The following is a 24,499-nucleotide window of genomic DNA, read 5'->3' as shown; positions in this document are numbered from 1 at the left end:
CACCCAGTAGGCCCGGGTTCGATTCCCGGTATCGGAGCGAGTGCTTTTGTACCGCTTTTCAAGAATAGACTTAAGGATATAGGTTTATGAATAGAATTAAGACTTGGTTGAGGAAGTCCGATATGGTCTAGTGGCTAGGATATATGGCTTTCACCCAGAAGGCCCGGGTTCGATTCCCGGTATCGGAGCAAGTGCTTTTGAACCGGTTTTCAAGAATAGAATTAAGACTTGGTTGATCAAGTACGATATGGTCTAGTCGCTAGGATACCTGACTTTCACCCAGAAGGCCCGAGTTCGATTCCCGGTATCGGAGCACGTGGTTTTGTACCGCTTTTCAAGAATAGACTTAAGGATATAGGTTTATGAATAGAATTAAGACTTATTTAAGCAAGTCCGATATGGTCTAGTGGCTAGGATATCTGGCTCTCACCCAGAAGGCCCGGGTTCGATTCCCGGTATCGGAGTGAGTGCTTTTGTACCGCTTTTGATGAATAAACTTAAAGACACATTTATAGGAATAATATTTTGGGTTGTTCCGACCAGTCAGATATGGTCTAGTGGCTAGTATATCTGGCTCTCATCCAGAAGGCTCGGGTTCGATTCCCGGTATCGGAGCGAGTGCTTTTGTACCGCTTTTCAAGAATAGACTTAAGGATATAGGTTTATGAATAGAATTAAGACTTGCTTGAGGAAGTCCGATATGGTCTAGTGGCTAGGATATATGGCTTTCACCCAGTAGGCCCGGGTTCGATTCCCGGTATCGGAGCGAGTGCTTTTGTACCGCTTTTCAAGAATAGAATTAAGACTTGGTTGATCAAGTACGATATGGTCTAGTCGCTAGAATACCTGACTTTCACCCAGAAGGCCCGAGTTCGATTCCCGGTATCGGAGCACGTGGTTTTGTACCGCTTTTCAAGAATAGACTTAAGGATATAGGTTTATGAATAGAATTAAGACTTGTTTAAGCAAGTCCGATATGGTCTAGTGGCTAGGATATCTGGCTCTCACCCAGAAGGCCCGGGTTCGATTCCCGGTATCGGAGCGAGTGCTTTTGTACCGCTTTTCAAGAATAGACTTAAGGATATTGGTTTATGAATAGAATTAAGACTTGGTTAAGCATGTCCGATATGGTCTAGTGGCTAGGATATCTGGCTGTCACGCAGAAGGGCGGGATCTATTCCCGGTATCGGAGTGAGTGCTTTTGTACCGCTTTTGATGAATAAACTTAAAGACACATTTATAGGAATAATATTTTGGGTTGTTCCGACCAGTCAGATATGGTCTAGTGGCTAGTATATCTGGCTCTCATCCAGAAGGCTCGGGTTCGATTCCCGGTATCGGAGCGAGTGCTTTTGTACCGCTTTTCAAGAATAGACTTAAGGATATAGGTTTATGAATAGAATTAAGACTTGGTTGAGGAAGTCCGATATGGTCTAGTGGCTAGGATATCTGGCTCTCACCCAGAAGGCCCGGGTTCGATTCCCGGTATCGGAGCGAGTGCTTTTGTACCGCTTTTCAAGAATAGAGTTAAGGATATTGGTTTATGAATAGAATTAAGACTTGGTTAAGCATGTCCGATATGGTCTAGTGGCTAGGATATCTGGCTGTCACGCAGAAGGGCGGGTTCGATTCCCGGTATCGGAGTGAGTGCTTTTGTACCGCTTTTGATGAATAAACTTAAAGACACATTTATAGGAATAATACTTTGGGTTGTTCCGACCAGTCAGATATGGTCTAGTGGCTAGTATATCTGGCTCTCATCCAGAAGGCTCGGGTTCGATTCCCGGTATCGGAGCGAGTGCTTTTGTACCGCTTTTCAAGAATAGACTTAAGGATATAGGTTTATGAATAGAATTAAGACTTGGTTGAGGAAGTCCGATATGGTCTAGTGGCTAGGATATATGGCTTTCACCCAGAAGGCCCGGGTTCGATTCCCGGTATCGGAGCAAGTGCTTTTGAACCGCTTTTCAAGAATAGAATTAAGACTTGGTTGGTGAAGTACGATATGGTCTAGTCGCTAGGATACCTGACTTTCACCCAGAAGGCCCGAGTTCGATTCCCGGTATCGGAGCGCGTGGTTTTGTACCGCTTTTCAAGAATAGACTTAAGGATATAGGTTTATGAATAGAATTAAGACTTGTTTAAGCAAGTCCGATATGGTCTAGTGGCTAGGATATCTGGATCGCACCCAGAAGGACCGGGTTCGTTTCCCGGTATCGGAGCGAGTGCTTTTGTACCGCTTTTCAAGAATAGACTTAAGGATATTGGTTTATGAATAGAATTAAGACTTGATTAAGCAAGTCTTATATGGTCTAGTGGCTAGGATATCTGGCTGTCACGCAGAAGGGCGGGTTCGATTCCCGGTATCGGAGTGAGTGCTTTTGTACCGCTTTTGATGAATAAACTTAAAGACACATTTATAGGAATAATATTTTGGATTGTTCCGACCAGTCAGATATGGTCTAGTGGCTAGGATATCTGGCTCTCATCCTGAATGCTCGGGTTCGATTCCCGGTATCGGAGCGAGTGCTTTAGTACCGCTTTTCAAGAATAGACTTAAGGATATAGGTTTATGAATAGAATTAAGACTTGGTTGAAGAAGTCCGATATGGTCTAGTGGCTAGGATATCTGGCTTTCACCCAGAAGGCCCGGGTTCGATTCCCGGTATCGGAGCGAGTGCTTTTGTACCGCTTTTCAAGAATAGAATTAAGACTTGGTTGATTAAGTACGATATGGTCTAGTCGCTAGGATACCTGACTTTCACCCAGAAGGCCCGAGTTCGATTCCCGGTATCGGAGCACGTGGTTTTGTACCGCTTTTCAAGAATAGACTTAAGGATATAGGTTTATGAATAGAATTAAGACTTGTTTAAGCAAGTCCGATATGGTCTAGTGGTTAGGATATCTGGCTCTCACCCAGAAGGCCCGGGTTCGATTCCCGGTATCGGAGCGAGTGCTTTTGTACCGCTTTTCAAGAATAGACTTAAGGATATTGGTTTATGAATAGAATTAAGACTTGGTTAAGCATGTCCGATATGGTCTAGTGGCTAGGATATCTGGCTGTCACGCAGAAGGGCGGGTTCGATTCCCGGTATCGGAGTGAGTGCTTTTGTACCGCTTTTGATGAATAAACTTAAAGACACATTTATAGGAATAATATTTTGGGTTGTTCCGACCAGTCAGATATGGTCTAGTGGCTAGTATATCTGGCGCTCCTCCAGAAGGCTCGGGTTCGATTCCCGGTATCGGAGCGAGTGCTTTTGTACCGCTTTTCAAGAATAGACTTAAGGATATAGGTTTATGAATAGAATTAAGACTTGGTTGAGGAAGTCCGATATGGTCTAGTGGCTAGGATATATGGCTTTCACCCAGAAGGCCCGGGTTCGATTCCCGGTATCGGAGCAAGTGCTTTTGTACCGCTTTTCAAGAATAGAATTAAGACTTGGTTGATCAAGTACGATATGGTCTAGTCGCTAGGATACCTGACTTTCACCCAGAAGGCCCGAGTTCGATTCCCGGTATCGGAGCGCGTGGTTTTGTACCGCTTTTCAAGAATAGACTTAAGGATATAGGTTTATGAATAGAATTAAGACTTGTTTAAGCAAGTCCGAAATGGTCTAGTGGCTAGGATATCTGGATCGCACCCAGAAGGACCGGGTTCGTTTCCCGGTATCGGAGCGAGTGCTTTTGTACCGCTTTTCAAGAATAGACTTAAGGATATTGGTTTATGAATAGAATTAAGACTTGATTAAGCAAGTCTTATATGGTCTAGTGGCTAGGATATCTGGCTGTCACGCAGAAGGGCGGGTTCAATTCCCGGTATCGGAGTGAGTGCTTTTGTACCGCTTTTGATGAATAAACTTAAAGACACATTTATAGGAATAATATTTTGGATTGTTTCGACCAGTCAGATATGGTCTAGTGGCTAGGATATCTGGCTCTCATCCAGAATGCTCGGGTTCGATTCCCGGTATCGGAGCGAGTGCTTTAGTACCGCTTTTCAAGAATAGACTTAAGGATATAGGTTTATGAATAGAATTAAGACTTGGTTGAAGAAGTCCGATATGGTCTAGTGGCTAGGATATCTGGCTTTCACCCAGAAGGCCCGGGTTCGATTCCCGGTATCGGAGCGAGTGCTTTTGTACCGCTTTTCAAGAATAGAATTAAGACTTGGTTGATTAAGTACGATATGGTCTAGTCGCTAGGATACCTGACTTTCACCCAGAAGGCCCGAGTTCGATTCCCGGTATCGGAGCACGTGGTTTTGTACCGCTTTTCAAGAATAGACTTAAGGATATAGGTTTATGAATAGAATTAAGACTTGTTTAAGCAAGTCCGATATGGTCTAGTGGTTAGGATATCTGGCTCTCACCCAGAAGGCCCGGGTTCGATTCCCGGTATCGGAGCGAGTGCTTTTGTACCGCTTTTCAAGAATAGACTTAAGGATATTGGTTTATGAATAGAATTAAGACATGGTTAAGCATGTCCGATATGGTCTAGTGGCTAGGATATCTGGCTGTCACGCAGAAGGGCGGGTTCGATTCCCGGTATCGGAGTGAGTGCTTTTGTACCGCTTTTGATGAATAAACTTAAAGACACATTTATAGGAATAATATTTTGGGTTGTTTCGACCAGTCAGATATGGTCTAGTGGCAGGTATATCTGGCTCTCATCCAGAAGGCTCGGGTTTGATTCCCGGTATCGGAGCGAGTGCTTTTGTACCGCTTTTCAAGAATAGACTTAAGGATATAGGTTTATGAATAGAATTAAGAGTTGGTTGAGGAAGTCCGATATGGTCTAGTGGCTAGGATATATGGCTTTCACCCAGAAGGCCCGGGTTCGATTCCCGGTATCGGAGCAAGTGCTTTTGTACCGCTTTTCAAGAATAGAATTAAGACTTGGTTGATCAAGTACGATATGGTCTAGTCGCTAGGTTACCTGACTTTCACCCAGAAGGCCCGAGTTCGATTCCCGGTATCGGAGCACGTTGTTTTGTACCGCTTTTCAAGAATAGACTTAAGGATATAGGTTTATGAATAGAATTAAGACTTGGTTGAGGAAGTCCGATATGGTCTAGTGGCTAGGATATCTGGCTCTCACCCAGAAGGCCCGGGTTCGATTCCCGGTATCGGAGCGAGTGCTTTTGTACCGCTTTTCAAGAATAGACTTAAGGATATTGGTTTATGAATAGAATTAAGACTTGGTTAAGCATGTCCGATGTGGTCTAGTGGCTAGGATATCTGGCTGTCACGCAGAAGGGCGGGTTCTATTCCCGGTATCGGAGTGAGTGCTTTTGTACCGCTTTTGATGAATAAACTTAAAGACACATTTATAGGAATAATATTTTGGGTTGTTCCGACCAGTCAGATATGGTCTAGTGGCTAGTATATCTGGCTCTCATCCAGAAGGCTCGGGTTCGATTCCCGGTATCGGAGCGAGTGCTTTTGTACCGCTTTTCAAGAATAGACTTAAGGATATAGGTTTATGAATAGAATTAAGACTTGGTTGAGGAAGTCCGATATGGTCTAGTGGCTAGGATATCTGGCTCTCACCCAGAAGGCCCGGGTTCGATTCCCGGTATCGGAGCAAGTGCTTTTGTACCGCTTTTCAAGAATAGAATTAAGACTTGGTTGATCAAGTACGATATGGTCTAGTCGCTAGGATACCTGACTTTCACCCAGAAGGCCCGAGTTCGATTCCCGGTATCGGAGCACGTGGTTTTGTACCGCTTTTCAAGAATAGACTTAAGGATATAGGTTTATGAATAGAATTAAGACTTGTTTAAGCAAGTCCGATATGGTCTAGTGGCTAGGATATCTGGATCTCACCCAGAAGGACCGGGTTCGATTCCCGGTATCGGAGCGAGTGCTTTTGTACCGCTTTTCAAGAATAGACTTAAGGATATTGGTTTATGAATAGAATTAAGACTTGATTAAGCAAGTCTTATATGGTCTAGTGGCTAGGATATCTGGCTGTCACGCAGAAGGGCGGGTTCGATTCCCGGTATCGGAGTGAGTGCTTTTGTACCGCTTTTCAAGAATAGAATTAAGACTTGGTTGATCAAGTACGATATGGTCTAGTCGCTAGGATACCTGACTTTCACCCAGAAGGCCCGAGTTCGATTCCCGGTATCGGAGCACGTGGTTTTGTACCGCTTTTCAAGAATAGACTTAAGGATATAGGTTTATGAATAGAATTAAGACTTGTTTAAGCAAGTCCGATATGGTCTAGTGGCTAGGATATCTGGCTCTCACCCAGAAGGCCCGGGTTCGATTCCCGGTATCGGAGCGAGTGCTTTTGTACCGCTTTTCAAGAATAGACTTAAGGATATTGGTTTATGAATAGAATTAAGACTTGGTTAAGCATGTCCGATATGGTCTAGTGGCTAGGATATCTGGCTGTCACGCAGAAGGGCGGGTTCGATTCCCGGTATCGGAGTGAGTGCTTTTGTACCGCTTTTGATGAATAAACTTAAAGACACATTTATAGGAATAATATTTTGGATTGTTCCGACCAGTCAGATATGGTCTAGTGGCTAGGATATCTGGCTCTCATCCAGAATGCTCGGGTTCGATTCCCGGTATCGGAGCGAGTGCTTTAGTACCGCTTTTCAAGAATAGACTTAAGTATATAGGTTTATGAATAGAATTAAGACTTGGTTGAAGAAGTCCGATATGGTCTAGTGGCTAGGATATCTGGCTTTCACCCAGAAGGCCCGGGTTCGATTCCCGGTATCGGAGCGAGTGCTTTTGTACCGCTTTTCAAGAATAGAATTAAGACTTGGTTGATTAAGTACGATATGGTCTAGTCGCTAGGATACCTGACTTTCACCCAGAAGGCCCGAGTTCGATTCCCGGTATCGGAGCACGTGGTTTTGTACCGCTTTTCAAGAATAGACTTAAGGATATAGGTTTATGAATAGAATTAAGACTTGTTTAAGCAAGTCCGATATGGTCTAGTGGCTAGGATATCTGGATCGCGCCCAGAAGGACCGGGTTCGATTCCCGGTATCGGAGCGAGTGCTTTTGTACCGCTTTTCAAGAATAGACTTAAGGATATTGGTTTATGAATAGAATTAAGACTTGATTAAGCAAGTCTTATATGGTCTAGTGGCTAGGATATCTGGCTGTCACGCAGAAGGGCGGGTTCGATTCCCGGTATCGGAGTGAGTGCTTTTGTACCGCTTTTGATGAATAAACTTAAAGACACATTTATAGGAATAATATTTTAATTGTTCCGACCAGTCAGATATGGTCTAGTGGCTAGGATATCTGGCTCTCATCCAGAATGCTCGGGTTCGATTCCCGGTATCGGAGCGAGTGCTTTAGTACCGCTTTTCAAGAATAGACTTAAGGATATAGGTTTAAGAATAGAATTAAGACTTGGTTGAAGAAGTCCGATATGGTCTAGTGGCTAGGATATCTGGCTTTCACCCAGAAGGCCCGGGTTCGATTCCCGGTATCGGAGCACGTGGTTTTGTACCGCTTTTCAAGAATAGACTTAAAGATATAGGTTTATGAATAGAATTAAGACTTGTTTAAGCAAGTCCGATATGGTCTAGTGGCTAGGATATCTGGCTCTCACCCAGAAGGCCCGGGTTCGATTCCCGGTATCGGAGCGAGTGCTTTTGTACCGCTTTTCAAGAATAGAATTAAGACTTGGTTGATTAAGTACGATATGGTCTAGTCGCTAGGATACCTGACTTTCACCCAGAAGGCCCGAGTTCGATTCCCGGTATCGGAGCACGTGGTTTTGTACCGCTTTTCAAGAATAGACTTAAAGATATAGGTTTATGAATAGAATTAAGACTTGTTTAAGCAAGTCCGATATGGTCTAGTGGCTAGGATATCTGGCTCTCACCCAGAAGGCCCGGGTTCGATTCCCGGTATCGGAGCGAGTGCTTTTGTACCGCTTTTCAAGAATAGACTTAAGGATATTGGTTTATGAATAGAATTAAGACTTGGTTAAGCATGTCCGATATGGTCTAGTGGCTAGGATATCTGGCTGTCACGCAGAAGGGCGGGTTCGATTCCCGGTATCGGAGTGAGTGCTTTTGTACCGCTTTTGATGAATAAACTTAAAGACACATTTATAGGAATAATATTTTGGATTGTTCCGACCAGTCAGATATGGTCTAGTGGCTAGGATATCTGGCTCTCATCCAGAATGCTCGGGTTCAATTCCCGGTATCGGAGCGAGTGCTTTTGTACCGCTTTTCAAGAATAGACTTAAGGATATTGGTTTATGAATAGAATTAAGACTTGATTAAGCAAGTCTTATATGGTCTAGTGGCTAGGATATCTGGCTGTCACGCAGAAGGGCGGGATCGATTCCCGGTATCGGAGTGAGTGCTTTTGTACCGCTTTTGATGAATAAACTTAAAGACACATTTATAGGAATAATATTTTGGATTGTTCCGACCAGTCAGATATGGTCTAGTGGCTAGGATATCTGGCTCTCATCCAGAATGCTCGGGTTCGATTCCCGGTATCGGAGCGAGTGCTTTAGTACCGCTTTTCAAGAATAGACTTAAGGATATAGGTTTATGAATAGAATTAAGACTCGGTTGAAGAAGTCCGATATGGTCTAGTGGCTAGGATATCTGGCTTTCACCCAGAAGGCCCGGGTTCGATTCCCGGTATCGGAGCGAGTGCTTTTGTACCGCTTTTCAAGAATAGAATTAAGACTTGGTTGATTAAGTACGATATGGTCTAGTCGCTAGGATACCTGACTTTCACCCAGAAGGCCCGAGTTCGATTCCCGGTATCGGAGCACGTGGTTTTGTACCGCTTTTCAAGAATAGACTTAAGGATATAGGTTTATGAATAGAATTAAGACTTGTTTAAGCAAGTCCGATATGGTCTAGTGGCTAGGATATCTGGCTCTCACCCAGAAGGCCCGGGTTCGATTCCCGGTATCGGAGCGAGTGCTTTTGTACCGCTTTTCAAGAATAGACTTAAGGATATTGGTTTATGAATAGAATTAAGACTTGGTTAAGCATGTCCGATATGGTCTAGTGGCTAGGATATCTGGCTGTCACGCAGAAGGGCGGGTTCGATTCCCGGTATCGGAGTGAGTGCTTTTGTACCGCTTTTGATGAATAAACTTAAAGACACATTTATAGGAATAATATTTTGGGTTGTTCCGACCAGTCAGATATGAACTAGTGGCTAGTATATCTGGCTCTCATCCAGAAGGCTCGGGTTTGATTCCCGGTATCGGAGCGAGTGCTTTTGTACCGCTTTTCAAGAATAGACTTAAGGATATAGGTTTATGAATAGAATTAAGAGTTGGTTGAGGAAGTCCGATATGGTCTAGTGGCTAGGATATATGGCTTTCACCCAGAAGGCCCGGGTTCGATTCCCGGTATCGGAGCAAGTGCTTTTGTACCGCTTTTCAAGAAGAGAATTAAGACTTGGTTGATCATGTACGATATGGTCTAGTCGCTAGGATACCTGACTTTCACCCAGAAGGCCCGAGTTCGATTCCCGGTATCGGAGCACGTGGTTTTGTACCGCTTTTCAAGAATAGACTTAAGGATATAGGTTTATGAATAGAATTAAGACTTGTTTAAGCAAGTCCGATATGGTCTAGTGGCTAGGATATCTGGATCTCACCCAGAAGGACCGGGTTCGATTCCCGGTATCGGAGCGAGTGCTTTTGTACCGCTTTTCAAGAATAGACTTAAGGATATTGGTTTATGAATAGAATTAAGACTTGGTTAAGCATGTCCGATATGGTCTAGTGGCTAGGATATCTGGCTGTCACGCAGAAGGGCGGGTTCGATTCCCGGTATCGGAGTGAGTGCTTTTGTACCGCTTTTGATGAATAAACTTAAAGACACATTTATAGGAATAATATTTTGGATTGTTCCGACCAGTCAGATATGGTCTAGTGGCTAGGATATCTGGCTCTCATCCAGAATGCTCGGGTTCAATTCCCGGTATCGGAGCGAGTGCTTTTGTACCGCTTTTCAAGAATAGACTTAAGGATATTGGTTTATGAATAGAATTAAGACTTGATTAAGCAAGTCTTATATGGTCTAGTGGCTAGGATATCTGGCTGTCACGCAGAAGGGCGGGATCGATTCCCGGTATCGGAGTGAGTGCTTTTGTACCGCTTTTGATGAATAAACTTAAAGACACATTTATAGGAATAATATTTTGGATTGTTCCGACCAGTCAGATATGGTCTAGTGGCTAGGATATCTGGCTCTCATCCAGAATGCTCGGGTTCGATTCCCGGTATCGGAGCGAGTGCTTTAGTACCGCTTTTCAAGAATAGACTTAAGGATATAGGTTTATGAATAGAATTAAGACTCGGTTGAAGAAGTCCGATATGGTCTAGTGGCTAGGATATCTGGCTTTCACCCAGAAGGCCCGGGTTCGATTCCCGGTATCGGAGCGAGTGCTTTTGTACCGCTTTTCAAGAATAGAATTAAGACTTGGTTGATTAAGTACGATATGGTCTAGTCGCTAGGATACCTGACTTTCACCCAGAAGGCCCGAGTTCGATTCCCGGTATCGGAGCACATGGTTTTGTACCGCTTTTCAAGAATAGACTTAAGGATATAGGTTTATGAATAGAATTAAGACTTGTTTAAGCAAGTCCGATATGGTCTAGTGGCTAGGATATCTGGCTCTCACCCAGAAGGCCCGGGTTCGATTCCCGGTATCGGAGCGAGTGCTTTTGTACCGCTTTTCAAGAATAGACTTAAGGATATTGGTTTATGAATAGAATTAAGACTTGGTTAAGCATGTCCGATATGGTCTAGTGGCTAGGATATCTGGCTGTCACGCAGAAGGGCGGGTTCGATTCCCGGTATCGGAGTGAGTGCTTTTGTACCGCTTTTGATGAATAAACTTAAAGACACATTTATAGGAATAATATTTTGGGTTGTTCCGACCCGTCAGATATGAACTAGTGGCTAGTATATCTGGCTCTCATCCAGAAGGCTCGGGTTTGATTCCCGGTATCGGAGCGAGTGCTTTTGTACCGCTTTTCAAGAATAGACTTAAGGATATAGGTTTATGAATAGAATTAAGAGTTGGTTGAGGAAGTCCGATATGGTCTAGTGGCTAGGATATATGGCTTTCACCCAGAAGGCCCGGGTTCGATTCCCGGTATCGGAGCAAGTGCTTTTGTACCGCTTTTCAAGAAGAGAATTAAGACTTGGTTGATCATGTACGATATGGTCTAGTCGCTAGGATACCTGACTTTCACCCAGAAGGCCCGAGTTCGATTCCCGGTATCGGAGCACGTGGTTTTGTACCGCTTTTCAAGAATAGACTTAAGGATATAGGTTTATGAATAGAATTAAGACTTGTTTAAGCAAGTCCGATATGGTCTAGTGGCTAGGATATCTGGATCTCACCCAGAAGGACCGGGTTCGATTCCCGGTATCGGAGCGAGTGCTTTTGTACCGCTTTTCAAGAATAGACTTAAGGATATTGGTTTATGAATAGAATTAAGACTTGATTAAGCAAGTCTTATATGGTCTAGTGGCTAGGATATCTGGCTGTCACGCAGAAGGGCGGGTTCGATTCTCGGTATCGGAGTGAGTGCTTTTGTACCGCTTTTGATGAATAAACTTAAAGACACATTTATAGGAATAATATTTTGGATTGTTCCGACCAGTCAGATATGGTCTAGTGGCTAGGATATCTGGCTCTCATTCTGAATGCTCGGGTTCGATTCCCAGTATCGGAGCGAGTGCTTTAGTACCGCTTTTCAAGAATAGACTTAAGGATATAGGTTTATGAATAGAATTAAGACTTGGTTGAAGAAGTCCGATATGGTCTAGTGGCTAGGATATCTGGCTTTCACCCAGAAGGCCCGGGTTCGATTCCCGGTATCGGAGCGAGTGCTTTTGTACCGCTTTTCAAGAATAGAATTAAGACTTGGTTGATTAAGTACGATATGGTCTAGTCGCTAGGATACCTGACTTTCACCCAGAAGGCCCGAGTTCGATTCCCGGTATCGGAGCACGTGGTTTTGTACCGCTTTTCAAGAATAGACTAAAAGGATATAGGTTTATGAATAGAATTAAGACTTGTTTACGCAAGTCCGATATGGTCTAGTGGCTAGTATATCTGGCTCTCATCCAGAAGGCTCGGGTTTGATTCCCGGTATCGGAGCGAGTGCTTTTGTACCGCTTTTCAAGAATAGACTTAAGGATATAGGTTTATGAATAGAATTAAGAGTTGGTTGAGGAAGTCCGATATGGTCTAGTGGCTAGGATATATGGCTTTCACCCAGAAGGCCCGGGTTCGATTCCCGGTATCGGAGCAAGTGCTTTTGTACCGCTTTTCAAGAAGAGAATTAAGACTTGGTTGATCAAGTACGATATGGTCTAGTCGCTAGGATACCTGACTTTCACCCAGAAGGCCCGAGTTCGATTCCCGGTATCGGAGCACGTGGTTTTGTACCGCTTTTCAAGAATAGACTTAAGGTATAGGTTTATGAATAGAATTAAGACTTGTTTAAGCAAGTCCGATATGGTCTAGTGGCTAGGATATCTGGATCTCACCCAGAAGGACCGGGTTCGATTCCCGGTATCGGAGCGAGTGCTTTTGTACCGCTTTTCAAGAATAGACTTAAGGATATTGGTTTATGAATAGAATTAAGACTTGATTAAGCAAGTCTTATATGGTCTTGTGGCTAGGATATCTGGCTCTCATCCAGAATGCTCGGGTTCGATTCCCGGTATCGGAGCGAGTGCTTTAGTACCGCTTTTCAAGAATAGACTTAAGTATATAGGTTTATGAATAGAATTAAGACTTGGTTGAAGAAGTCCGATATGGTCTAGTGGCTAGGATATCTGGCTGTCAAGCAGAAGGGCGGGTTCGATTCCCGGTATCGGAGTGAGTGCTTTTGTACCGCTTTTGATGAATAAACTTAAAGACACATTTATAGGAATAATATTTTGGGTTGTTCCGACCAGTCAGATATGGTCTAGTGGCTAGTATATCTGGCTCTCATCCAGAAGGCTCGGGTTTGATTCCCGGTATCGGAGCGAGTGCTTTTGTACCGCTTTTCAAGAATAGACTTAAGGATATAGGTTTATGAATAGAATTAAGAGTTGGTTGAGGAAGTCCGATATGGTCTAGTGGCTAGGATATATGGCTTTCACCCAGAAGGCCCGGGTTCGATTCCCGGTATCGGAGCAAGTGCTTTTGTACCGCTTTTCAAGAAGAGAATTAAGACTTGGTTGATCAAGTACTATATGGTCTAGTCGCTAGGATACCTGACTTTCACCCAGAAGGCCCGAGTTCGATTCCCGGTATCGGAGCACGTGGTTTTGTACCGCTTTTCAAGAATAGACTTAAGGATATAGGTTTATGAATAGAATTAAGACTTGTTTAAGCAAGTCCGATATGGTCTAGTGGCTAGGATATCTGGCTCTCACCCAGAAGGACCGGGTTCGATTCCCGGTATCGGAGCGAGTGCTTTTGTACCGCTTTTCAAGAATAGACTTAAGGATATTGGTTTATGAATAGAATTAAGAGTTGGTTGAGGAAGTCCGATATGGTCTAGTGGCTAGGATATATGGCTTTCACCCAGAAGGCCCGGGTTCGATTCCCGGTATCGGAGCAAGTGCTTTTGTACCGCTTTTCAAGAATAGAATTAAGACTTGGTTGATTAAGTACGATATGGTCTAGTCGCTAGGATACCTGACTTTCAACCAGAAGGCCCGAGTTCGATTCCCGGTATCGGAGCACGTGGTTTTGTACCGCTTTTCAAGAATAGACTTAAGGATATAGGTTTATGAATAGAATTAAGACTTGTTTAAGCAAGTCCGATATGGTCGAGAGGCTAGGATATCTGGATCTCACCCAGAAGGACCGGGTTCGATTCCCGGTATCGGAGCGAGTGCTTTTGTACCGCTTTTCAAGAATAGACTTAAGGATATTGGTTTATGAATAGAATTAAGACTTGATTAAGCAAGTCTTATATGGTCTAGTGGCTAGGATATCTGGCTGTCACGCAGAAGGGCGGGTTCGATTCCCGGTATCGGAGTGAGTGCTTTTGTACCGCTTTTGATGAATAAACTTAAAGACACATTTATAGGAATAATATTTTGGGTTGTTCCGACCAGTCAGATATGAACTAGTGGCTAGTATATCTGGCTCTCATCCAGAAGGCTCGGGTTTGATTCCCGGTATCGGAGCGAGTGCTTTTGTACCGCTTTTCAAGAATAGACTTAAGGATATAGGTTTATGAATAGAATTAAGAGTTGGTTGAGGAAGTCCGATATGGTCTAGTGGCTAGGATATATGGCTTTCACCCAGAAGGCCCGGGTTCGATTCCCGGTATCGGAGCAAGTGCTTTTGTACCGCTTTTCAAGAACAGAATTAAGACTTGGTTGATCAAGTACGATATGGTCTAGTCGCTAGGATACCTGACTTTCACCCAGAAGGCCCGAGTTCGATTCCCGGTATCGGAGCACGTGGTTTTGTACCGCTTTTCAAGAATTGACTTAAGGATATAGGTTTATGAATAGAATTAAGACTTGTTTAAGCAAGTCCGATATGGTCTAGTGGCTAGGATATCTGGATCTCACCCAGAAGGACCGGGTTCGATTCCCGGTATCGGAGCGAGTGCTTTTGTACCGCTTTTCAAGAATAGACTTAAGGATATTGGTTTATGAATAGAATTAAGACTTGATTAAGCAAGTCTTATATGGTCTAGTGGCTAGGATATCTGGCTGTCACGCAGAAGGGCGGGATCGATTCCCGGTATCGGAGTGAGTGCTTTTGTACCGCTTTTGATGAATAAACTTAAAGACACATTTATAGGAATAATATTTTGGATTGTTCCGACCAGTCAGATATGGTCTAGTGGCTAGGATATCTGGCTCTCATCCAGAATGCTCGGGTTCAATTCCCGGTATCGGAGCGAGTGCTTTTGTACCGCTTTTCAAGAATAGACTTAAGGATATTGGTTTATGAATAGAATTAAGACTTGATTAAGCAAGTCTTATATGGTCTAGTGGCTAGGATATCTGGCTGTCACGCAGAAGGGCGGGATCGATTCCCGGTATCGGAGTGAGTGCTTTTGTACCGCTTTTGATGAATAAACTTAAAGACACATTTATAGGAATAATATTTTGGATTGTTCCGACCAGTCAGATATGGTCTAGTGGCTAGGATATCTGGCTCTCATCCAGAATGCTCGGGTTCGATTCCCGGTATCGGAGCGAGTGCTTTAGTACCGCTTTTCAAGAATAGACTTAAGGATATAGGTTTATGAATAGAATTAAGACTCGGTTGAAGAAGTCCGATATGGTCTAGTGGCTAGGATATCTGGCTTTCACCCAGAAGGCCCGGGTTCGATTCCCGGTATCGGAGCGAGTGCTTTTGTACCGCTTTTCAAGAATAGAATTAAGACTTGGTTGATTAAGTACGATATGGTCTAGTCGCTAGGATACCTGACTTTCACCCAGAAGGCCCGAGTTCGATTCCCGGTATCGGAGCACGTGGTTTTGTACCGCTTTTCAAGAATAGACTTAAGGATATAGGTTTATGAATAGAATTAAGACTTGTTTAAGCAAGTCCGATATGGTCTAGTGGCTAGGATATCTGGCTCTCACCCAGAAGGCCCGGGTTCGATTCCCGGTATCGGAGCGAGTGCTTTTGTACCGCTTTTCAAGAATAGACTTAAGGATATTGGTTTATGAATAGAATTAAGACTTGGTTAAGCATGTCCGATATGGTCTAGTGGCTAGGATATCTGGCTGTCACGCAGAAGGGCGGGTTCGATTCCCGGTATCGGAGTGAGTGCTTTTGTACCGCTTTTGATGAATAAACTTAAAGACACATTTATAGGAATAATATTTTGGGTTGTTCCGACCAGTCAGATATGAACTAGTGGCTAGTATATCTGGCTCTCATCCAGAAGGCTCGGGTTTGATTCCCGGTATCGGAGCGAGTGCTTTTGTACCGCTTTTCAAGAATAGACTTAAGGATATAGGTTTATGAATAGAATTAAGAGTTGGTTGAGGAAGTCCGATATGGTCTAGTGGCTAGGATATATGGCTTTCACCCAGAAGGCCCGGGTTCGATTCCCGGTATCGGAGCAAGTGCTTTTGTACCGCTTTTCAAGAAGAGAATTAAGACTTGGTTGATCATGTACGATATGGTCTAGTCGCTAGGATACCTGACTTTCACCCAGAAGGCCCGAGTTCGATTCCCGGTATCGGAGCACGTGGTTTTGTACCGCTTTTCAAGAATAGACTTAAGGATATAGGTTTATGAATAGAATTAAGACTTGTTTAAGCAAGTCCGATATGGTCTAGTGGCTAGGATATCTGGATCTCACCCAGAAGGACCGGGTTCGATTCCCGGTATCGGAGCGAGTGCTTTTGTACCGCTTTTCAAGAATAGACTTAAGGATATTGGTTTATGAATAGAATTAAGACTTGATTAAGCAAGTCTTATATGGTCTAGTGGCTAGGATATCTGGCTGTCACGCAGAAGGGCGGGTTCGATTCTCGGTATCGGAGTGAGTGCTTTTGTACCGCTTTTGATGAATAAACTTAAAGACACATTTATAGGAATAATATTTTGGATTGTTCCGACCAGTCAGATATGGTCTAGTGGCTAGGATATCTGGCTCTCATTCTGAATGCTCGGGTTCGATTCCCAGTATCGGAGCGAGTGCTTTAGTACCGCTTTTCAAGAATAGACTTAAGGATATAGGTTTATGAATAGAATTAAGACTTGGTTGAAGAAGTCCGATATGGTCTAGTGGCTAGGATATCTGGCTTTCACCCAGAAGGCCCGGGTTCGATTCCCGGTATCGGAGCGAGTGCTTTTGTACCGCTTTTCAAGAATAGTATTAAGACTTGGTTGATTAAGTACGATATGGTCTAGTCGCTAGGATACCTGACTTTCACCCAGAAGGCCCGTGTTCGATTCCCGGTATCGGAGCACGTGGTTTTGTACCGCTTTTCAAGAATAGACTTAAGGATATAGGTTTATGAATAGAATTAAGACTTGTTTACGCAAGTCCGATATGGTCTAGTGGCTAGTATATCTGGCTCTCATCCAGAAGGCTCGGGTTTGATTCCCGGTATCGGAGCGAGTGCTTTTGTACCGCTTTTCAAGAATAGACTTAAGGATATAGGTTTATGAATAGAATTAAGAGTTGGTTGAGGAAGTCCGATATGGTCTAGTGGCTAGGATATATGGCTTTCACCCAGAAGGCCCGGGTTCGATTCCCGGTATCGGAGCAAGTGCTTTTGTACCGCTTTTCAAGAAGAGAATTAAGACTTGGTTGATCAAGTACGATATGGTCTAGTCGCTAGGATACCTGACTTTCACCCAGAAGGCCCGAGTTCGATTCCCGGTATCGGAGCACGTGGTTTTGTACCGCTTTTCAAGAATAGACTTAAGGTATAGGTTTATGAATAGAATTAAGACTTGTTTAAGCAAGTCCGATATGGTCTAGTGGCTAGGATATCTGGATCTCACCCAGAAGGACCGGGTTCGATTCCCGGTATCGGAGCGAGTGCTTTTGTACCGCTTTTCAAGAATAGACTTAAGGATATTGGTTTATGAATAGAATTAAGACTTGATTAAGCAAGTCTTATATGGTCTTGTGGCTAGGATATCTGGCTCTCATCCAGAATGCTCGGGTTCGATTCCCGGTATCGGAGCGAGTGCTTTAGTACCGCTTTTCAAGAATAGACTTAAGTATATAGGTTTATGAATAGAATTAAGACTTGGTTGAAGAAGTCCGATATGGTCTAGTGGCTAGGATATCTGGCTGTCAAGCAGAAGGGCGGGTTCGATTCCCGGTATCGGAGTGAGTGCTTTTGTACCGCTTTTGATGAATAAACTTAAAGACACATTTATAGGAATAATATTTTGGGTTGTTCCGACCAGTCAGATATGGTCTAGTGGCTAGTATATCTGGCTCTCATCCAGAAGGCTCGGGTTTGATTCCCGGTATCGGAGCGAGTGCTTTTGTACCGCTTTTCAAGAATAGACTTAAGGATATAGGTTTATGAATAGAATTAAGAGTTGGTTGAGGAAGTCCGATATGGTCTAGTGGCTAGGATATATGGCTTTCACCCAGAAGGCCCGGGTTCGATTCCCGGTATCGGAGCAAGTGCTTTTGTACCGCTTTTCAAGAAGAGAATTAAGACTTGGTTGATCAAGTACTATATGGTCTAGTCGCTAGGATACCTGACTTTCACCCAGAAGGCCCGAGTTCGATTCCCGGTATCGGAGCACGTGGTTTTGTACCGCTTTTCAAGAATAGACTTAAGGATATAGGTTTATGAATAGAATTAAGACTTGTTTAAGCAAGTCCGATATGGTCTAGTGGCTAGGATATCTGGCTCTCACCCAGAAGGACCGGGTTCGATTCCCGGTATCGGAGCGAGTGCTTTTGTACCGCTTTTCAAGAATAGACTTAAGGATATTGGTTTATGAATAGAATTAAGAGTTGGTTGAGGAAGTCCGATATGGTCTAGTGGCTAGGATATATGGCTTTCACCCAGAAGGCCCGGGTTCGATTCCCGGTATCGGAGCAAGTGCTTTTGTACCGCTTTTCAAGAATAGAATTAAGACTTGGTTGATTAAGTACGATATGGTCTAGTCGCTAGGATACCTGACTTTCAACCAGAAGGCCCGAGTTCGATTCCCGGTATCGGAGCACGTGGTTTTGTACCGCTTTTCAAGAATAGACTTAAGGATATAGGTTTATGAATAGAATTAAGACTTGTTTAAGCAAGTCCGATATGGTCGAGAGGCTAGGATATCTGGATCTCACCCAGAAGGACCGGGTTCGATTCCCGGTATCGGAGCGAGTGCTTTTGTACCGCTTTTCAAGAATAGACTTAAGGATATTGGTTTATGAATAGAATTAAGACTTGATTAAGCAAGTCTTATATGGTCTAGTGGCTAGGATATCTGGCTGTCACGCAGAAGGGCGGGTTCGATTCCCGGTATCGGAGTGAGTGCTTTTGTACCGCTTTTGATGAATAAACTTAAAGACACATTTATAGGAATAATATTTTGGGTTGTTCCGACCAGTCAGATATGAACTAGTGGCTAGTATATCTGGCTCTCATCCAGAAGGCTCGGGTTTGATTCCCGGTATCGGAGCGAGTGCTTTTGTACCGCTTTTCAAGAATAGACTTAAGGATATAGGTTTATGAATAGAATTAAGAGTTGGTTGAGGAAGTCCGATATGGTCTAGTGGCTAGGATATATGGCTTTCACCCAGAAGGCCCGGGTTCGATTCCCGGTATCGGAGCAAGTGCTTTTGTACCGCTTTTCAAGAACAGAATTAAGACTTGGTTGATCAAGTACGATATGGTCTAGTCGCTAGGATACCTGACTTTCACCCAGAAGGCCCGAGTTCGATTCCCGGTATCGGAGCACGTGGTTTTGTACCGCTTTTCAAGAATTGACTTAAGGATATAGGTTTATGAATAGAATTAAGACTTGTTTAAGCAAGTCCGATATGGTCTAGTGGCTAGGATATCTGGATCTCACCCAGAAGGACCGGGTTCGATTCCCGGTATCGGAGCGAGTGCTTTTGTACCGCTTTTCAAGAATAGACTTAAGGATATTGGTTTATGAATAGAATTAAGACTTGATTAAGCAAGTCTTATATGGTCTAGTGGCTAGGATATCTGGCTGTCACGCAGAAGGGCGGGTTCGATTCCCGGTATCGGAGTGAGTGCTTTTGTACCGCTTTTGATGAATAAACTTAAAGACACATTTATAGGAATAATATTTTGGATTGTTCCGACCAGTCAGATATGGTCTAGTGGCTAGGATATCTGGCTCTCATCCAGAATGCTCGGGTTCGATTCCCGGTATCGGAGCGAGTGCTTTAGTACCGCTTTTCAAGAATAGACTTAAGGATATAGGTTTATGAATAGAATTAAGACTTGGTTGAAGAAGTCCGATATGGTCTAGTGGCTAGGATATCTGGCTTTCACCCAGAAGGCCCGGGTTCGATTCCCGGTACCGGAGCGAGTGCTTTTGTACCGCTTTTCAAGAATAGAATTAAGACTTGGTTGATTAAGTACGATATGGTCTAGTCGCTAGGATACCTGACTTTCACCCAGAAGGCCCGAGACTTAGGGTTGTAAATTTTCCGGAAAAATAAAACGCGGAAAATTTTCCGGAAACTTTTCCGGAAAATTTTCCTCTTCGCGGAAAATTTTCCGCTAATCGGAAAAATATAAAACTAGCAATTATGTGAGCTTTGAGTCAATTTATCTAACTTTTAAAGATTTAAAACATTCTCCAGTTATTTTGCCATCTTTAGTAGATTTATTAAAGTACCACCAAATATTTGTGGTTGATTTTCCCATAATTTGTGACTTTAAACAGGGTTAACAAACTTAATAACATTAACAACATAACACCTCGTTTCCCTCACAAAGACGCAGACGATCACTATCCTTTATGCCTGATAATTTTAGTTTCACTTGGGTCTCTTAACGGTTAGGTCTCGACTCTCCAACGCCTTATTCCGTCATAAGAGCAAAAAGTAACCCTATGCATGCAAGCGATAGCAAATAAGTGAGCTTTTCCTATAGACTCTCACTAGACTCTGTTCCCGTGGACAATTTTTTACCCCTCCGAATTCACCTAAAACCAAATAATGAATGTTTTGAAAAGAAAGGCAATTGAAAAATTTTAAAGTTTTAACTTTTTAATTGAAAAACCGGTAGCGGAAAAATACGGAAAATTTTCCGGAAAAATATGGCTCGGTCATTTTCCGGAAAATTTTCCGAGCGGGAAATTTTCCGCGGATAATTTTCCGACTTACAACCCTAGCCCGAGTTCGATTCCCGGTATCGGAGCACGTGGTTTTGTACCGCTTTTCAAGAATAGACTTAAGGATATAGGTTTATGAATAGAATTAAGACTTGTTTAAGCAAGTCCGATATGGTCTAGTGGCTAGGATATCTGGCTCTCACCCAGAAGGCCCGGGTTCGATTCCCGGTATCGGAGCGAGTGCTTTTGTACCGCTTTTCAAGAATAGACTTAAGGATATTGGTTTATGAATAGAATTAAGACTTGGTTAAACATGTCCGATATGGTCTAGTGGCTAGGATATCTGGCTGTCACGCAGAAGGGCGGGTTCGATTCCCGCTATCGGAGTGAGTGCTTTTGTACCGCTTTTGATGAATAAACTTAAAGACACATTTATAGGAATAATATTTTGGGTTGTTCCGACCAGTCAGATATGGTCTAGTGGCTAGTATATCTGGCTCTCATCCAGAAGGCTCGGGTTTGATTCCCGGTATCGGAGCGAGTGCTTTTGTACCGCTTTTCAAGAATAGACTTAAGGATATAGGTTTATGAATAGAATTAAGAGTTGGTTGAGGAAGTCCGATATGGTCTAGTGGCTAGGATATATGGCTTTCACCCAGAAGGCCCGGGTTCGATTCCCGGTATCGGAGCAAGTGCTTTTGTACCGCTTTTCAAGAACAGAATTAAGACTTGGTTGATCAAGTACGATATGGTCTAGTCGCTAGGATACCTGACTTTCACCCAGAAGGCCCGAGTTCGATTCCCGGTATCGGAGCACGTGGTTTTGTACCGCTTTTCAAGAATTGACTTAAGGATATAGGTTTATGAATAGAATTAAGACTTGTTTAAGCAAGTCCGATATGGTCTAGTGGCTAGGATATCTGGATCTCACCCAGAAGGACCGGGTTCGATTCCCGGTATCGGAGCGAGTGCTTTTGTACCGCTTTTCAAGAATAGACTTAAGGATATTGGTTTATGAATAGAATTAAGACTTGATTAAGCAAGTCTTATATGGTCTAGTGGCTAGGATATCTGGCTGTCACGCAGAAGGGCGGGTTCGATTCCCGGTATCGGAGTGAGTGCTTTTGTACCGCTTTTGATGAATAAACTTAAAGACACATTTATAGGAATAATATTTTGGATTGTTCCGACCAGTCAGATATGGTCTAGTGGCTAGGATATCTGGCTCTCATCCAGAATGCTCGGGTTCGATTCCCGGTATCGGAGCGAGTGCTTTAGTACCGCTTTTCAAGAATAGACTTAAGGATATAGGTTTATGAATAGAATTAAGACTTGGTTGAAGAAGTCCGATATGGTCTAGTGGCTAGGATATCTGGCTTTCACCCAGAAGGCCCGGGTTCGATTCCCGGTACCGGAGCGAGTGCTTTTGTACCGCTTTTCAAGAATAGAATTAAGACTTGGTTGATTAAGTACGATATGGTCTAGTCGCTAGGATACCTGACTTTCACCCAGAAGGCCCGAGTTAGGGTTGTAAATTTTCCGGAAAAATAAAACGCGGAAAATTTTCCGGAAACTTTTCCGGAAAATTTTCCTCTTCGCGGAAAATTTTCCGCTAATCGGAAAAATATAAAACTAGCAATTATGTGAGCTTTGAGTCAATTTATCTAACTTTTAAAGATTTAAAACATTCTCCAGTTATTTTGCCATCTTTAGTAGATTTATTAAAGTACCACCAAATATTTGTGGTTGATTTTCCCATAATTTGTGACTTTAAACAGGGTTAACAAACTTAATAACATTAACAACATAACACCTCGTTTCCCTCACAAAGACGCAGACGATCACTATCCTTTATGCCTGATAATTTTAGTTTCACTTGGGTCTCTTAACGGTTAGGTCTCGACTCTCCAACGCCTTATTCCGTCATAAGAGCAAAAAGTAACCCTATGCATGCAAGCGATAGCAAATAAGTGAGCTTTTCCTATAGACTCTCACTAGACTCTGTTCCCGTGGACAATTTTTTACCCCTCCGAATTCACCTAAAACCAAATAATGAATGTTTTGAAAAGAAAGGCAATTGAAAAATTTTAAAGTTTTAACTTTTTAATTGAAAAACCGGTAGCGGAAAAATACGGAAAATTTTCCGGAAAAATATGGCTCGGTCATTTTCCGGAAAATTTTCCGAGCGGGAAATTTTCCGCGGATAATTTTCCGACTTACAACCCTAGCCCGAGTTCGATTCCCGGTATCGGAGCACGTGGTTTTGTACCGCTTTTCAAGAATAGACTTAAGGATATAGGTTTATGAATAGAATTAAGACTTGTTTAAGCAAGTCCGATATGGTCTAGTGGCTAGGATATCTGGCTCTCACCCAGAAGGCCCGGGTTCGATTCCCGGTATCGGAGCGAGTGCTTTTGTACCGCTTTTCAAGAATAGACTTAAGGATATTGGTTTATGAATAGAATTAAGACTTGGTTAAACATGTCCGATATGGTCTAGTGGCTAGGATATCTGGCTGTCACGCAGAAGGGCGGGTTCGATTCCCGCTATCGGAGTGAGTGCTTTTGTACCGCTTTTGATGAATAAACTTAAAGACACATTTATAGGAATAATATTTTGGGTTGTTCCGACCAGTCAGATATGGTCTAGTGGCTAGTATATCTGGCTCTCATCCAGAAGGCTCGGGTTTGATTCCCGGTATCGGAGCGAGTGCTTTTGTACCGCTTTTCAAGAATAGACTTAAGGATATAGGTTTATGAATAGAATTAAGAGTTGGTTGAGGAAGTCCGATATGGTCTAGTGGCTAGGATATATGGCTTTCACCCAGAAGGCCCGGGTTCGATTCCCGGTATCGGAGCAAGTGCTTTTGTACCGCTTTTCAAGAATAGAATTAAGACTTGGTTGATCAAGTACGATATGGTCTAGTCGCTAGGATACCTGACTTTCACCCAGAAGGCCCGAGTTCGATTCCCGGTATCGGAGCACGTGGTTTTGTACCGCTTTTCAAGAATAGACTTAAGGATATAGGTTTATGAATAGAATTAAGACTTGTTTAAGCAAGTCCGATATGGTCTAGAGGCTAGGATATCTGGATCTCACCCAGAAGGACCGGGTTCGATTCCCGGTATCGGAGCGAGTGCTTTTGTACCGCTTTTCAAGAATAGACTTAAGGATATTGGTTTATGAATAGAATTAAGACTTGATTAAGCAAGTCTTATATGGTCTAGTGGCTAGGATATCTGGCTGTCACGCAGAAGGGCGGGTTCGATTCCCGGTATCGGAGTGAGTGCTTTTGTACCGCTTTTGATGAATAAACTTAAAGACACATTTATAGGAATAATATTTTGGATTGTTCCGACCAGTCAGATATGGTCTAGTGGCTAGGATATCTGGCTCTCATCCAGAATGCTCGGGTTCGATTCCCGGTATCGGAGCGAGTGCTTTATTACCGCTTTTCAAGAATAGACTTAAGGATATAGGTTTATGAATAGAATTAAGACTTGGTTGAAGAAGTCCGATATGGTCTAGTCGCTAGGATACCTGACTTTCACCCAGAAGGCCCGAGTTCGATTCCCGGTATCGGAGCACGTGGTTTTGTACCGCTTTTCAAGAATAGACTTAAGGATATAGGTTTATGAATAGAATTAAGACTTGTTTAAGCAAGTCCGATATGGTCTAGTGGCTAGGATATCTGGCTCTCACCCAGAAGGCCCGGGTTCGATTCCCGGTATCGGAGCGAGTGCTTTTGTACC

At 43.3% G+C, this 24,499-nt stretch overlaps 58 non-coding genes across 58 annotated transcripts; all 58 read left to right on the top strand.

Moving 5' to 3' along the window:
• Positions 1-116: 116 nt before the first annotated feature.
• Positions 117-188, top strand: TRNAE-UUC (transfer RNA glutamic acid (anticodon UUC)). Its single transcript has one exon. It is a non-coding gene; the product is annotated as a tRNA-Glu (tRNA).
• Positions 189-392: 204 nt separating this feature from the next.
• Positions 393-464, top strand: TRNAE-CUC (transfer RNA glutamic acid (anticodon CUC)). The gene has a single exon. It is a non-coding gene; the product is annotated as a tRNA-Glu (tRNA).
• Positions 465-970: 506 nt separating this feature from the next.
• Positions 971-1,042, top strand: TRNAE-CUC (transfer RNA glutamic acid (anticodon CUC)). The gene has a single exon. It is a non-coding gene; the product is annotated as a tRNA-Glu (tRNA).
• A 380-nt stretch (positions 1,043-1,422) lies between these two features.
• On the top strand, positions 1,423-1,494 carry TRNAE-CUC (transfer RNA glutamic acid (anticodon CUC)). Its single transcript has one exon. It is a non-coding gene; the product is annotated as a tRNA-Glu (tRNA).
• Positions 1,495-1,874: 380 nt separating this feature from the next.
• TRNAE-UUC (transfer RNA glutamic acid (anticodon UUC)) lies at positions 1,875-1,946 on the top strand. The gene has a single exon. It is a non-coding gene; the product is annotated as a tRNA-Glu (tRNA).
• A 656-nt stretch (positions 1,947-2,602) lies between these two features.
• On the top strand, positions 2,603-2,674 carry TRNAE-UUC (transfer RNA glutamic acid (anticodon UUC)). Its single transcript has one exon. It is a non-coding gene; the product is annotated as a tRNA-Glu (tRNA).
• Positions 2,675-2,878: 204 nt separating this feature from the next.
• On the top strand, positions 2,879-2,950 carry TRNAE-CUC (transfer RNA glutamic acid (anticodon CUC)). The gene has a single exon. It is a non-coding gene; the product is annotated as a tRNA-Glu (tRNA).
• Positions 2,951-3,330: 380 nt separating this feature from the next.
• TRNAE-UUC (transfer RNA glutamic acid (anticodon UUC)) lies at positions 3,331-3,402 on the top strand. Its single transcript has one exon. It is a non-coding gene; the product is annotated as a tRNA-Glu (tRNA).
• Positions 3,403-4,058: 656 nt separating this feature from the next.
• Positions 4,059-4,130, top strand: TRNAE-UUC (transfer RNA glutamic acid (anticodon UUC)). Its single transcript has one exon. It is a non-coding gene; the product is annotated as a tRNA-Glu (tRNA).
• Positions 4,131-4,334: 204 nt separating this feature from the next.
• On the top strand, positions 4,335-4,406 carry TRNAE-CUC (transfer RNA glutamic acid (anticodon CUC)). Its single transcript has one exon. It is a non-coding gene; the product is annotated as a tRNA-Glu (tRNA).
• A 380-nt stretch (positions 4,407-4,786) lies between these two features.
• Positions 4,787-4,858, top strand: TRNAE-UUC (transfer RNA glutamic acid (anticodon UUC)). Its single transcript has one exon. It is a non-coding gene; the product is annotated as a tRNA-Glu (tRNA).
• A 204-nt stretch (positions 4,859-5,062) lies between these two features.
• TRNAE-CUC (transfer RNA glutamic acid (anticodon CUC)) lies at positions 5,063-5,134 on the top strand. The gene has a single exon. It is a non-coding gene; the product is annotated as a tRNA-Glu (tRNA).
• A 380-nt stretch (positions 5,135-5,514) lies between these two features.
• Positions 5,515-5,586, top strand: TRNAE-CUC (transfer RNA glutamic acid (anticodon CUC)). Its single transcript has one exon. It is a non-coding gene; the product is annotated as a tRNA-Glu (tRNA).
• A 204-nt stretch (positions 5,587-5,790) lies between these two features.
• Positions 5,791-5,862, top strand: TRNAE-CUC (transfer RNA glutamic acid (anticodon CUC)). The gene has a single exon. It is a non-coding gene; the product is annotated as a tRNA-Glu (tRNA).
• A 354-nt stretch (positions 5,863-6,216) lies between these two features.
• TRNAE-CUC (transfer RNA glutamic acid (anticodon CUC)) lies at positions 6,217-6,288 on the top strand. Its single transcript has one exon. It is a non-coding gene; the product is annotated as a tRNA-Glu (tRNA).
• A 380-nt stretch (positions 6,289-6,668) lies between these two features.
• On the top strand, positions 6,669-6,740 carry TRNAE-UUC (transfer RNA glutamic acid (anticodon UUC)). Its single transcript has one exon. It is a non-coding gene; the product is annotated as a tRNA-Glu (tRNA).
• Positions 6,741-6,944: 204 nt separating this feature from the next.
• Positions 6,945-7,016, top strand: TRNAA-CGC (transfer RNA alanine (anticodon CGC)). Its single transcript has one exon. It is a non-coding gene; the product is annotated as a tRNA-Ala (tRNA).
• Positions 7,017-7,395: 379 nt separating this feature from the next.
• TRNAE-UUC (transfer RNA glutamic acid (anticodon UUC)) lies at positions 7,396-7,467 on the top strand. The gene has a single exon. It is a non-coding gene; the product is annotated as a tRNA-Glu (tRNA).
• A 79-nt stretch (positions 7,468-7,546) lies between these two features.
• TRNAE-CUC (transfer RNA glutamic acid (anticodon CUC)) lies at positions 7,547-7,618 on the top strand. The gene has a single exon. It is a non-coding gene; the product is annotated as a tRNA-Glu (tRNA).
• Positions 7,619-7,822: 204 nt separating this feature from the next.
• Positions 7,823-7,894, top strand: TRNAE-CUC (transfer RNA glutamic acid (anticodon CUC)). The gene has a single exon. It is a non-coding gene; the product is annotated as a tRNA-Glu (tRNA).
• A 681-nt stretch (positions 7,895-8,575) lies between these two features.
• On the top strand, positions 8,576-8,647 carry TRNAE-UUC (transfer RNA glutamic acid (anticodon UUC)). Its single transcript has one exon. It is a non-coding gene; the product is annotated as a tRNA-Glu (tRNA).
• Positions 8,648-8,851: 204 nt separating this feature from the next.
• On the top strand, positions 8,852-8,923 carry TRNAE-CUC (transfer RNA glutamic acid (anticodon CUC)). The gene has a single exon. It is a non-coding gene; the product is annotated as a tRNA-Glu (tRNA).
• Positions 8,924-9,303: 380 nt separating this feature from the next.
• On the top strand, positions 9,304-9,375 carry TRNAE-UUC (transfer RNA glutamic acid (anticodon UUC)). The gene has a single exon. It is a non-coding gene; the product is annotated as a tRNA-Glu (tRNA).
• A 204-nt stretch (positions 9,376-9,579) lies between these two features.
• TRNAE-CUC (transfer RNA glutamic acid (anticodon CUC)) lies at positions 9,580-9,651 on the top strand. Its single transcript has one exon. It is a non-coding gene; the product is annotated as a tRNA-Glu (tRNA).
• Positions 9,652-10,332: 681 nt separating this feature from the next.
• On the top strand, positions 10,333-10,404 carry TRNAE-UUC (transfer RNA glutamic acid (anticodon UUC)). Its single transcript has one exon. It is a non-coding gene; the product is annotated as a tRNA-Glu (tRNA).
• A 204-nt stretch (positions 10,405-10,608) lies between these two features.
• On the top strand, positions 10,609-10,680 carry TRNAE-CUC (transfer RNA glutamic acid (anticodon CUC)). The gene has a single exon. It is a non-coding gene; the product is annotated as a tRNA-Glu (tRNA).
• A 380-nt stretch (positions 10,681-11,060) lies between these two features.
• TRNAE-UUC (transfer RNA glutamic acid (anticodon UUC)) lies at positions 11,061-11,132 on the top strand. The gene has a single exon. It is a non-coding gene; the product is annotated as a tRNA-Glu (tRNA).
• A 204-nt stretch (positions 11,133-11,336) lies between these two features.
• On the top strand, positions 11,337-11,408 carry TRNAE-CUC (transfer RNA glutamic acid (anticodon CUC)). The gene has a single exon. It is a non-coding gene; the product is annotated as a tRNA-Glu (tRNA).
• Positions 11,409-11,788: 380 nt separating this feature from the next.
• On the top strand, positions 11,789-11,860 carry TRNAE-UUC (transfer RNA glutamic acid (anticodon UUC)). The gene has a single exon. It is a non-coding gene; the product is annotated as a tRNA-Glu (tRNA).
• Positions 11,861-12,216: 356 nt separating this feature from the next.
• Positions 12,217-12,288, top strand: TRNAE-UUC (transfer RNA glutamic acid (anticodon UUC)). The gene has a single exon. It is a non-coding gene; the product is annotated as a tRNA-Glu (tRNA).
• A 203-nt stretch (positions 12,289-12,491) lies between these two features.
• Positions 12,492-12,563, top strand: TRNAE-CUC (transfer RNA glutamic acid (anticodon CUC)). The gene has a single exon. It is a non-coding gene; the product is annotated as a tRNA-Glu (tRNA).
• Positions 12,564-13,094: 531 nt separating this feature from the next.
• On the top strand, positions 13,095-13,166 carry TRNAE-UUC (transfer RNA glutamic acid (anticodon UUC)). Its single transcript has one exon. It is a non-coding gene; the product is annotated as a tRNA-Glu (tRNA).
• Positions 13,167-13,370: 204 nt separating this feature from the next.
• TRNAE-CUC (transfer RNA glutamic acid (anticodon CUC)) lies at positions 13,371-13,442 on the top strand. The gene has a single exon. It is a non-coding gene; the product is annotated as a tRNA-Glu (tRNA).
• A 79-nt stretch (positions 13,443-13,521) lies between these two features.
• On the top strand, positions 13,522-13,593 carry TRNAE-UUC (transfer RNA glutamic acid (anticodon UUC)). The gene has a single exon. It is a non-coding gene; the product is annotated as a tRNA-Glu (tRNA).
• A 656-nt stretch (positions 13,594-14,249) lies between these two features.
• TRNAE-UUC (transfer RNA glutamic acid (anticodon UUC)) lies at positions 14,250-14,321 on the top strand. The gene has a single exon. It is a non-coding gene; the product is annotated as a tRNA-Glu (tRNA).
• A 204-nt stretch (positions 14,322-14,525) lies between these two features.
• Positions 14,526-14,597, top strand: TRNAE-CUC (transfer RNA glutamic acid (anticodon CUC)). Its single transcript has one exon. It is a non-coding gene; the product is annotated as a tRNA-Glu (tRNA).
• Positions 14,598-15,278: 681 nt separating this feature from the next.
• Positions 15,279-15,350, top strand: TRNAE-UUC (transfer RNA glutamic acid (anticodon UUC)). The gene has a single exon. It is a non-coding gene; the product is annotated as a tRNA-Glu (tRNA).
• A 204-nt stretch (positions 15,351-15,554) lies between these two features.
• TRNAE-CUC (transfer RNA glutamic acid (anticodon CUC)) lies at positions 15,555-15,626 on the top strand. Its single transcript has one exon. It is a non-coding gene; the product is annotated as a tRNA-Glu (tRNA).
• A 380-nt stretch (positions 15,627-16,006) lies between these two features.
• TRNAE-UUC (transfer RNA glutamic acid (anticodon UUC)) lies at positions 16,007-16,078 on the top strand. Its single transcript has one exon. It is a non-coding gene; the product is annotated as a tRNA-Glu (tRNA).
• Positions 16,079-16,282: 204 nt separating this feature from the next.
• Positions 16,283-16,354, top strand: TRNAE-CUC (transfer RNA glutamic acid (anticodon CUC)). The gene has a single exon. It is a non-coding gene; the product is annotated as a tRNA-Glu (tRNA).
• Positions 16,355-16,734: 380 nt separating this feature from the next.
• Positions 16,735-16,806, top strand: TRNAE-UUC (transfer RNA glutamic acid (anticodon UUC)). The gene has a single exon. It is a non-coding gene; the product is annotated as a tRNA-Glu (tRNA).
• Positions 16,807-17,161: 355 nt separating this feature from the next.
• Positions 17,162-17,233, top strand: TRNAE-UUC (transfer RNA glutamic acid (anticodon UUC)). Its single transcript has one exon. It is a non-coding gene; the product is annotated as a tRNA-Glu (tRNA).
• Positions 17,234-17,436: 203 nt separating this feature from the next.
• Positions 17,437-17,508, top strand: TRNAE-CUC (transfer RNA glutamic acid (anticodon CUC)). Its single transcript has one exon. It is a non-coding gene; the product is annotated as a tRNA-Glu (tRNA).
• A 531-nt stretch (positions 17,509-18,039) lies between these two features.
• Positions 18,040-18,111, top strand: TRNAE-UUC (transfer RNA glutamic acid (anticodon UUC)). The gene has a single exon. It is a non-coding gene; the product is annotated as a tRNA-Glu (tRNA).
• Positions 18,112-18,315: 204 nt separating this feature from the next.
• On the top strand, positions 18,316-18,387 carry TRNAE-CUC (transfer RNA glutamic acid (anticodon CUC)). Its single transcript has one exon. It is a non-coding gene; the product is annotated as a tRNA-Glu (tRNA).
• A 79-nt stretch (positions 18,388-18,466) lies between these two features.
• On the top strand, positions 18,467-18,538 carry TRNAE-UUC (transfer RNA glutamic acid (anticodon UUC)). Its single transcript has one exon. It is a non-coding gene; the product is annotated as a tRNA-Glu (tRNA).
• Positions 18,539-19,194: 656 nt separating this feature from the next.
• Positions 19,195-19,266, top strand: TRNAE-UUC (transfer RNA glutamic acid (anticodon UUC)). The gene has a single exon. It is a non-coding gene; the product is annotated as a tRNA-Glu (tRNA).
• A 204-nt stretch (positions 19,267-19,470) lies between these two features.
• Positions 19,471-19,542, top strand: TRNAE-CUC (transfer RNA glutamic acid (anticodon CUC)). The gene has a single exon. It is a non-coding gene; the product is annotated as a tRNA-Glu (tRNA).
• Positions 19,543-19,922: 380 nt separating this feature from the next.
• On the top strand, positions 19,923-19,994 carry TRNAE-UUC (transfer RNA glutamic acid (anticodon UUC)). Its single transcript has one exon. It is a non-coding gene; the product is annotated as a tRNA-Glu (tRNA).
• Positions 19,995-20,912: 918 nt separating this feature from the next.
• On the top strand, positions 20,913-20,984 carry TRNAE-CUC (transfer RNA glutamic acid (anticodon CUC)). The gene has a single exon. It is a non-coding gene; the product is annotated as a tRNA-Glu (tRNA).
• A 79-nt stretch (positions 20,985-21,063) lies between these two features.
• Positions 21,064-21,134, top strand: TRNAD-GUC (transfer RNA aspartic acid (anticodon GUC)). The gene has a single exon. It is a non-coding gene; the product is annotated as a tRNA-Asp (tRNA).
• A 230-nt stretch (positions 21,135-21,364) lies between these two features.
• Positions 21,365-21,436, top strand: TRNAE-UUC (transfer RNA glutamic acid (anticodon UUC)). Its single transcript has one exon. It is a non-coding gene; the product is annotated as a tRNA-Glu (tRNA).
• A 204-nt stretch (positions 21,437-21,640) lies between these two features.
• On the top strand, positions 21,641-21,712 carry TRNAE-CUC (transfer RNA glutamic acid (anticodon CUC)). Its single transcript has one exon. It is a non-coding gene; the product is annotated as a tRNA-Glu (tRNA).
• A 380-nt stretch (positions 21,713-22,092) lies between these two features.
• TRNAE-UUC (transfer RNA glutamic acid (anticodon UUC)) lies at positions 22,093-22,164 on the top strand. Its single transcript has one exon. It is a non-coding gene; the product is annotated as a tRNA-Glu (tRNA).
• A 916-nt stretch (positions 22,165-23,080) lies between these two features.
• On the top strand, positions 23,081-23,152 carry TRNAE-CUC (transfer RNA glutamic acid (anticodon CUC)). The gene has a single exon. It is a non-coding gene; the product is annotated as a tRNA-Glu (tRNA).
• A 79-nt stretch (positions 23,153-23,231) lies between these two features.
• On the top strand, positions 23,232-23,302 carry TRNAD-GUC (transfer RNA aspartic acid (anticodon GUC)). The gene has a single exon. It is a non-coding gene; the product is annotated as a tRNA-Asp (tRNA).
• Positions 23,303-23,532: 230 nt separating this feature from the next.
• On the top strand, positions 23,533-23,604 carry TRNAE-UUC (transfer RNA glutamic acid (anticodon UUC)). Its single transcript has one exon. It is a non-coding gene; the product is annotated as a tRNA-Glu (tRNA).
• Positions 23,605-24,411: 807 nt separating this feature from the next.
• Positions 24,412-24,483, top strand: TRNAE-CUC (transfer RNA glutamic acid (anticodon CUC)). The gene has a single exon. It is a non-coding gene; the product is annotated as a tRNA-Glu (tRNA).
• The last annotated feature ends 16 nt before the right edge of the window (positions 24,484-24,499 follow it).

Source organism: Phalangium opilio, unplaced genomic scaffold (genome assembly GCF_054372755.1).
Source record: "Phalangium opilio isolate 3A_F unplaced genomic scaffold, DU_Popi_V2 ptg000022l_1, whole genome shotgun sequence".
Lineage (NCBI taxonomy): Eukaryota > Metazoa > Arthropoda > Arachnida > Opiliones > Phalangiidae > Phalangium > Phalangium opilio.
The sequence above is the reverse complement of the archived record's forward strand: the minus strand, read 5'-3'. Positions and strand labels throughout refer to the sequence as shown.